We start from the raw sequence: 7,278 nt of genomic DNA, 5'->3' as shown, positions 1-7,278 counted from the left end.
GGTGTTTGTTTTCTTCACCACAAATCTGACAAGGAGAAAGGTGGGCTTATCCAGCTTAGAAATGGAAAGAGTCAGGGTTACTGGGGTGTGTTGGCATGGGTGCTACTTGCCAAGATTGGTTTCGCACGAGTAAGATAGAAAACTCCCTGTCATATTTAATCTCAGGAACAAATGAGGGAGTGAAATAAAAGGAAGCTGAAATATAGAGAGGATCAGGTGCTTGTAAGAAATCATGGTGATTGTTTCTAAATACTGGACAATCCCAATTAAGACATCTTAGACAGGGGTAACCCCTTGCAAGGATTAAACTCTGACAAATCAAATGTAAATTTACAATAAAGTAGACCAAGAAGGTAAAGGCATAGGGATAAAGTATGCTTAACATACATCAGAAGCTGGAAACTAACGTAGAAAGGGATTGGTAAAGACAATGGTGTAGATGAGAAGCATCAAGCCAAGGTAGGAAAACTTAAGTGGAATTAAATCCTCTTGAGCTGGGCTAACATTGCTGCTGGGCAGAGTGAGGCAGCCACCTGAAACTGCAGGCTCTGGCAGAGGCATGGCACAAGTCCATAACTGTTTCTCCTGAGTCCCATGGCCTTTCTCCCTATGTTGGAGGATAGATCTGAGTGCACCATACAGTCTGAGCTGGGCCTCATAACTAGCTTGCTTCAGGTGCTATGGAGGTCACATTACCCATGCTGAAGGAAGATTGAGATGCCCATCCCATCTGCTGCACGTGGTATATGGATCTATCATCTGGCTCCTAGCCTCAGCCATAGACCTCCTTGGACCTGCCCTGTACGCAGCTGTGGCTGCATCTAGGGATGCTGGGGCTTTGTGCCCTCCTTGTGGAACAGCTAAAGCATCCATGGCAGCTAGAAGAGGGAAGCCCTGGAAATTTAAAAAATGGCACAAAGCAATGTACTGGGGACCACATATATCTGCCTGAATGTTTTGAAAGAGTGTGCATTTGCAGACAACACTGAAGAATGTCAGTTCTGTGATAACCAGCTTGCTGGCTCATATCACCTGCTGAAATTTGCTGAAATGGAGTGACTTGCTTATGGAACTAAAGAAATGTCTTGATTAGCCAAAGGAAAGACTGTATCTTTCCACTAATCCTGCTCCTCACACAGGCACTGCAAAGTATCAGGCAGTCCTCTTGTTAGCCTCGTTCTGGCCACAGGAATGATTGTTCTCTGAATTCCTATTCCTGGCACATCAAAGCCCATGGGTTTCCCCTCAGAAAGCAGCCCTCCTATCGCAGAGCCCAATTCTTCACCCAGATCTGGGATGACCTCCATTAGCTGAATGGCTTTTGAAAGATCTGTTCCAAACTAGGTTAGAAATGCCAGCATTGCACAAAGAATCCACACTGCACATAGAAGCCTCTCCAGTGTGCAGGCTTTCACTTGGTGGTGCAGGAGAAAACAGATCAATACCCAAAGAGCAGGCATCAAAGCACTTCTCCGAAGCAGGACATTTACAATGGAGGAAGGAAATTCTGGGACCGCCCAAGGACGCGTGTTGGTCACAGTGCTGTTGAACACGTTAATACGTAATCTGGGCTTTTTATGTGTACAAAAACCCCAAATTGCAATGCTCAAGAGGTCCAGAAGGGTCTCCTCAAATGGGGTGATGGGGCAATAGGAAGGCAGCTAAGATTCAATGTGAGTTTAATGTGCGGCAAAACATCTGCACTTCACAGGTGTTACTGGAATCTGAGCTAGTACTTCTCCCAACAGAAAAAAAAAGATGCTGGGCTTGTAGAAAGATCTCAGAAAATGGCAGTGTGCGTTGAAAAAGACAAGTCCAGTATTGGGTGGCGTTAGGAAAGGGACTGGAAATTTTACATCATCATGCTAGTTTATAAAAGTGGATCTCACTGGAAATATTAAGCAACATGTGGTAGTGGCTTCCATGGATGTCCAGACCATGTATCTGCCTTAATACTGATTTTCTAATTGTCTCAAATCTAACAATGAACTCCCAGAGATAGCTTCCCAGTGTTGTCACATTATGTTGCTTTCCATTTCAGTTCTCTCCACTTCCAAGATCACTTATCCATGCTGTTCAGGTAGACCCTCTGCCAATAAGGTTTGCAGTACCCATTTGCTCTCTTTGTCGATCAAATGTTTGGGATTAGTTAATGGTCTGAGAAGGACACTGGGGTTGTAATGGCAAACTCCTTGTTCTTATAGAATTAATGGAATGTTCAATTTGATCTGTTCATTAAATCCATTTCTGTACAATAGCTTAACTGCAAATGACTGTTCTTGGTACTGGGGTAGCCCTGATAAGTTCTTGGCTTTGGTACATCTCCATACTTTCTAGCCTGTATAGTCAGCTGGTTGGTTGATCAATTTATTGATTTTTACATTTGCGTGCTGCCCCATGCTTCAAGTGGAGTCCCTGCATGGCTTACAACACTTAATATTTCACAATCATTATAGAATAAAACTAATAAAAGCAATCTTACACGCATGCAGTAATACAAACAAATAGCAAAAACCAACAATAAATAGGTCATTACAATAAATCCACAATCTCTACTGAGGGCACAACCATAACATGATAAAGTATTGCAAACATTAAAATTAGTTGTTAAAATTTATTGTTAAAATGCCAAGAAAAGAGAAATGGTTTTTGCCTGGCGCCAAAAATAGAGTCATGTTTCTCTGGGGAACTCCTTCCATAAGTGGGGGGCAGCCACCAAGAAGGTCCTTCTATTTGCCATCCCTCTCACCTCCTTCAGGGATGACTTCTTGAGAAGGACCTCCTGCCCAGATCTTAGTGGTCAGGCAAGTATATATGAGAGGTGGTGGTCCTAAGCCGTTTAGCAAGCACTTTAAATTGGGCCAAAAATATCACAAGTCAATTGTTTATGGCATCAACCACAAAGGGTTTTGTGACACCTTACGGAGCTGCAGATTATTTTGGCATGAACTTTAATAGACTGCAGTCCACTGCATCAGATGCAGGGAGTCTTATCCTGAGTTACAGGTTTTATATAGAAAGTCCATTACAAAACAGTCGTGGCACATTTACGGACTAAAAGAAACAACTGCAGAACAATCTCGTCTGGTTCCTTGGGGATTACTTGGTTCCTACTCAGCAAAGGTGACCAACTCCTGTCCTCCTGCCCCTGCGCAAGATATTCTGCACATCGGGCTTCTGTGCCCAGGCACGGCCCAACGGTATCTGTGCCCCCTCCAGGTAAGGAGCTGGAGAGAGAACAAGGCGCTCTAAGGGGCCCCCACTGCTGTTGCTCCTCCTTTTCTTCTCATCACGGTTGCCACTGGCTTGTCTGACAGGCAGCGAGCAAGGGAGCAAGGAGGCAGCCGTATCTGCTGGCCCTCCTCCTCAGCACCGCCATTATTTGGACCACAGCAAGAAGGAGGTGAACAAGGAAGGTGCAGGCATGAAGAGGAGAAGCCACTCCAGGGGCCCCTCATCCGTAGGCCCTCAGCGGGTGCCCGACCATGTGTACCCTTGTCACCAGCCTCTTTGCGACTGGAGCTGGATGGGAGGTGAGGAACAGTGCGTGCCATGCTACAACGTGATCCAGGTCTGGGGGGACGTCCCAAGCACCCTGAACTATTACATTGGTGGCCTCAACAGTAAGTTAAGGCATCATGCAGCAGCTCTAAATACCTGAGTACCTTCCAGTGCTTCCAGATGTGACATCTATGGTGCAGTTGCCCTGCCTGATGCATGGAATGAATGACATGTCCAGACAACGGTGCCTTCCATTGGTCGTCCTCCCAAGCTCTTCCTTTGCTTCTTTGGTCCCGTTTCTCCTCAACACACAAGATCTATCAAGGAGAGAAAGATGGAGTTGCACATTTGCTTGATAGTGCTAGGAACCCTCTGTCTGGAATGATCTGAACATGGGCACACTTATTTGAGAGCTGGACTCTAACTGTGCTTACTCCCCTACACCCCGCAGTTCACATTAAGTTGCATCACTCAGTGATGGCCCTGTGTAAAACATGGTGTGTTTTTGGGAACCTCACTGTTGTGGATGCTGATTCTGGAGCCAAATGCAAACACCTCAGCTGGCCGTGGTCGAGGGAGAGTCAGATCACATGGAAAGTTGTGGTGGCGCTGGCATGCTGCATCCCTTCTGTTGCTCAGACATGCACTGTGGGATGCTGCAATCAGCACCCCCCCCCCCAGTGGTATATGAATTGGCCTAAAAGCTGTGCTTGAGAGAAAAGCCCATCAGTAATGTGAGTAAAGGAGGAAGCGACTTGAAGTCCTGAGCAAGGAAGTTTGATTCCTAGAACATGGCTAGTTTTGACATCAGGGATGGGTAATGCGTGGCCCTCCAAATGTTGATAGACTAAAACTCCCATCAGCCCTCTGGCTATGCTGACTAGGGCTGATGGGAGTTACAGTCCAGTCCCTAGAATGCTTCCCATTCCTGTTGCAAAGGGAATGCTATCCATGTCAGGATGCAACACTGAGGGCTACTGATTTGGTTCTTTAAAATAATCCAATTGTTTACATTGCATTTAATGTTATCTTAGCTATTCAGAGCAATTAAATCCATGCAAAATGATTATGTACCCTTGATCTATTACCATAAGGTGTCTCTGAATTAAATTGCATCCCTTCCACCAACCTTGAGTCTGCTTGCATCAGTCCCAGTGTCAGCAAACACTTCTACAGAAACCTGAAGGACCTGACAAAGCCCATTTCTGGTTTCTGCAAGCTGCATTCTTCACTTGGCCAGGAGGTAAGTTCCCCACCTGCAACTCAAGTAGGAGCAGACAGGGCACGAGAGATCTTCAGGTTGCGCTGAATTAGTAATTTCTAACTCTCCATCCTTGACTAGATCACCTCCCTCATTCTTAAGTGGGTCAAAATGAGTGTCTCACAGGGATTCTTGTAATGAGCTGTGTTTGCTGAAGCACAGGTTTCTGGCTATTATTTTTAAACCACATACAAGTTTCCAGGTACTGAGTTGCATCAATCTAACATTCATGGATTATCACCAAACAGAATTGTTTTCTAAAACAAAAGTGTGGAGTGAGGTGGGGAAGCTGGTTCCTTTGCCCCTGGCATCATCCTGTCTGACACTGTACCACATTTTGGGTCCTTTTATTTTCAGCCCTTCATTGCAAGGACAGACAAAAAGAAGTTGCGCCCAAAAATTGAGGGACGAGGTGATAATTTCAGAAAATTTTAGTTTGCAGGACTTACGGACTTGCCTAATTGTAAGGTAAGTTCCGCTTTTCTGCAATGGGTGTTGAAGCAGGAAAAAAGGCAAAGGATTGATTTTGTGGACCTCAGGTCTCATGACTGTCTAGTGGTTCAGTTTTTGGGCAAGTTAGTCCTTTTATGAGAGCACCCATGACGCACACATATATTGCAATGTTGCAAACGTTGCAATGCATGATCCTGGCTGCAGAGTTGATACAGAACATGGACATTATCCAAAAGGACACTTTAAATAAATAAATTGGGAGGCCGCTGGATCTTATTCCACTAAGGAGGCACAACCAAGGCACTGAGTTCTTTAGAAGTACATTCAGTTTCCAGTCTTGGGAGCGATCAGCCGCTCACTTCATCCACTGCCTACTTCAGGTTGTGCTTTAGCAAAAGTCTTCCCTCTGCCACCGCAACTTTGCCAGTGTGTGTGTTTTCTGCTTTGCAGAACATTTCAGCCAAGTGTGAAGCACCAGGTTCCAATATGGTCTGGATTCTGCTCATGGCTACTTGTGCCCTGCTCTGCTCAAGGCCGGGCCTGGAGGGTAAGTGTTTATTCATTGCATTTCTGTGCTGCTCCCAGCTGAGGCTTTCTGGGCAGTTAACTGAAAGAGTCCAAGTAGCCCATTCAAGGTTATAAAGTACTTTCTAATTGTTGGCATTGTTGATTCACCCAGCAAGGCATTTTCCTCTTAAACATGAATGCTAATTGCAGAAGCAATTTTTAATCTAACCTCTGTCCTGCTGGTGCTTCAAAATGTCAAATTAAGTGGTAGTGAAAAGATTGGTTGTAGTTTTCCCTAATTACTTTCAAGGGTGACAAAAGTGAGTGATTATTACTTCTCTATCTCTTATGTTTGTATCAGGCTCTTCCTCTGTTTATCTCTAAGCATTCCAACCTCACAGTAGCTTGTTCAGGTAAATCAGTGACAGGGAACTGGTGGCCTTCAGCATGTTGTGCTGTGAGCCCATCATCCCTAGCATTGGCTATGCTGACTTGAATTGATGGGAGCTGCAGTACAAAACATTTGGAGAGCCAGCATTCTCCTAGCCCTGGAGAAGATGGGCAGTAGAAGTGGGTTCCGTCAGAACAAGGTTAGTATTTTAGTGGGTGGTAAAATATATTTCTGGTTGCTGGGCAATTGATCTGGTAAAATTGCAGGCACCCTGCAAGTAAGTTGGCCATCAGTGCATTAAAAAAATGTTTTATATTTTTAATGTATTATATTTTAATGTTTCGTGAGCCACCCCAAGGCTTCGGCGAATGGGGCGGCATAGAAATTTTCTAAATAAATAAATAAATAATGCATTAAGGCAAGAGTACATTAAAACTGCAGCTGATTGGCAAGGAAGGCTTCCCAAAACAAAGCTGTCTTTGGTGAGTGCTGAAAACAGCCCACCGTTCCACCTCTGCCTCTGTGCAACGTGTCAGGAGGCCACGATGCCACCCGGATCACGGTGGTGCCTCCAGCAGCTCTCGTTCTTACCGTTGCCTGTTCACAGCACGTCGCACGTGCTATACCTGCCTCATGAACTACCCCGGGGCTGGATGCCTCCCTGGAGCCGACACCTGCGGGGCTTCTTCCAAGCGAGGGCAATCGTGCCTAACAATCCGCTATTTCTATGGTAAGTGTTGCTGCTGCCCTGCTTTCTTCCTTCGCCACCCCCACCAAAGGCCAGCTCCTCCCAGGAGAGAGAAATGTTCTAGCCAGACTGTCATCTTGCAGAGCTACGTTTAGCCTTGCAGGGAGTGCCTGCTTTTGACAGACAGGAGCCTCAAAACTCTGCCATCTAACCCAGGGCGTTGTTGTCCAGTCAGTCTCCTCATCAGCCTCCCACCCACTTCTGTCTTTATTTTATCTACTCATATTTAGGCCCAGTCCTAGTTTAGGACCAGTAAGAAGCCAGTGTTCTACAACTTAGGAAATGGCTTCTGTGAATTCAACCTTAACAGAAAATATGGGCCAAGGCCCCTGCAGTTCTCTCTGTTGGGCATTTGTGGCCCCCTAGTGTCCCAAAGTTGGAATAACTGTTCAGCTAAACAAGACTGAGGAAGTCCTT

Source organism: Varanus komodoensis, unplaced genomic scaffold (genome assembly GCF_004798865.1).
Source record: "Varanus komodoensis strain SLA01 unplaced genomic scaffold, ASM479886v1 scaffold6_4, whole genome shotgun sequence".
NCBI classification, from domain to species: Eukaryota; Metazoa; Chordata; class Lepidosauria; order Squamata; family Varanidae; genus Varanus; species Varanus komodoensis.
Note: the sequence above shows the minus strand (reverse complement) of the source record.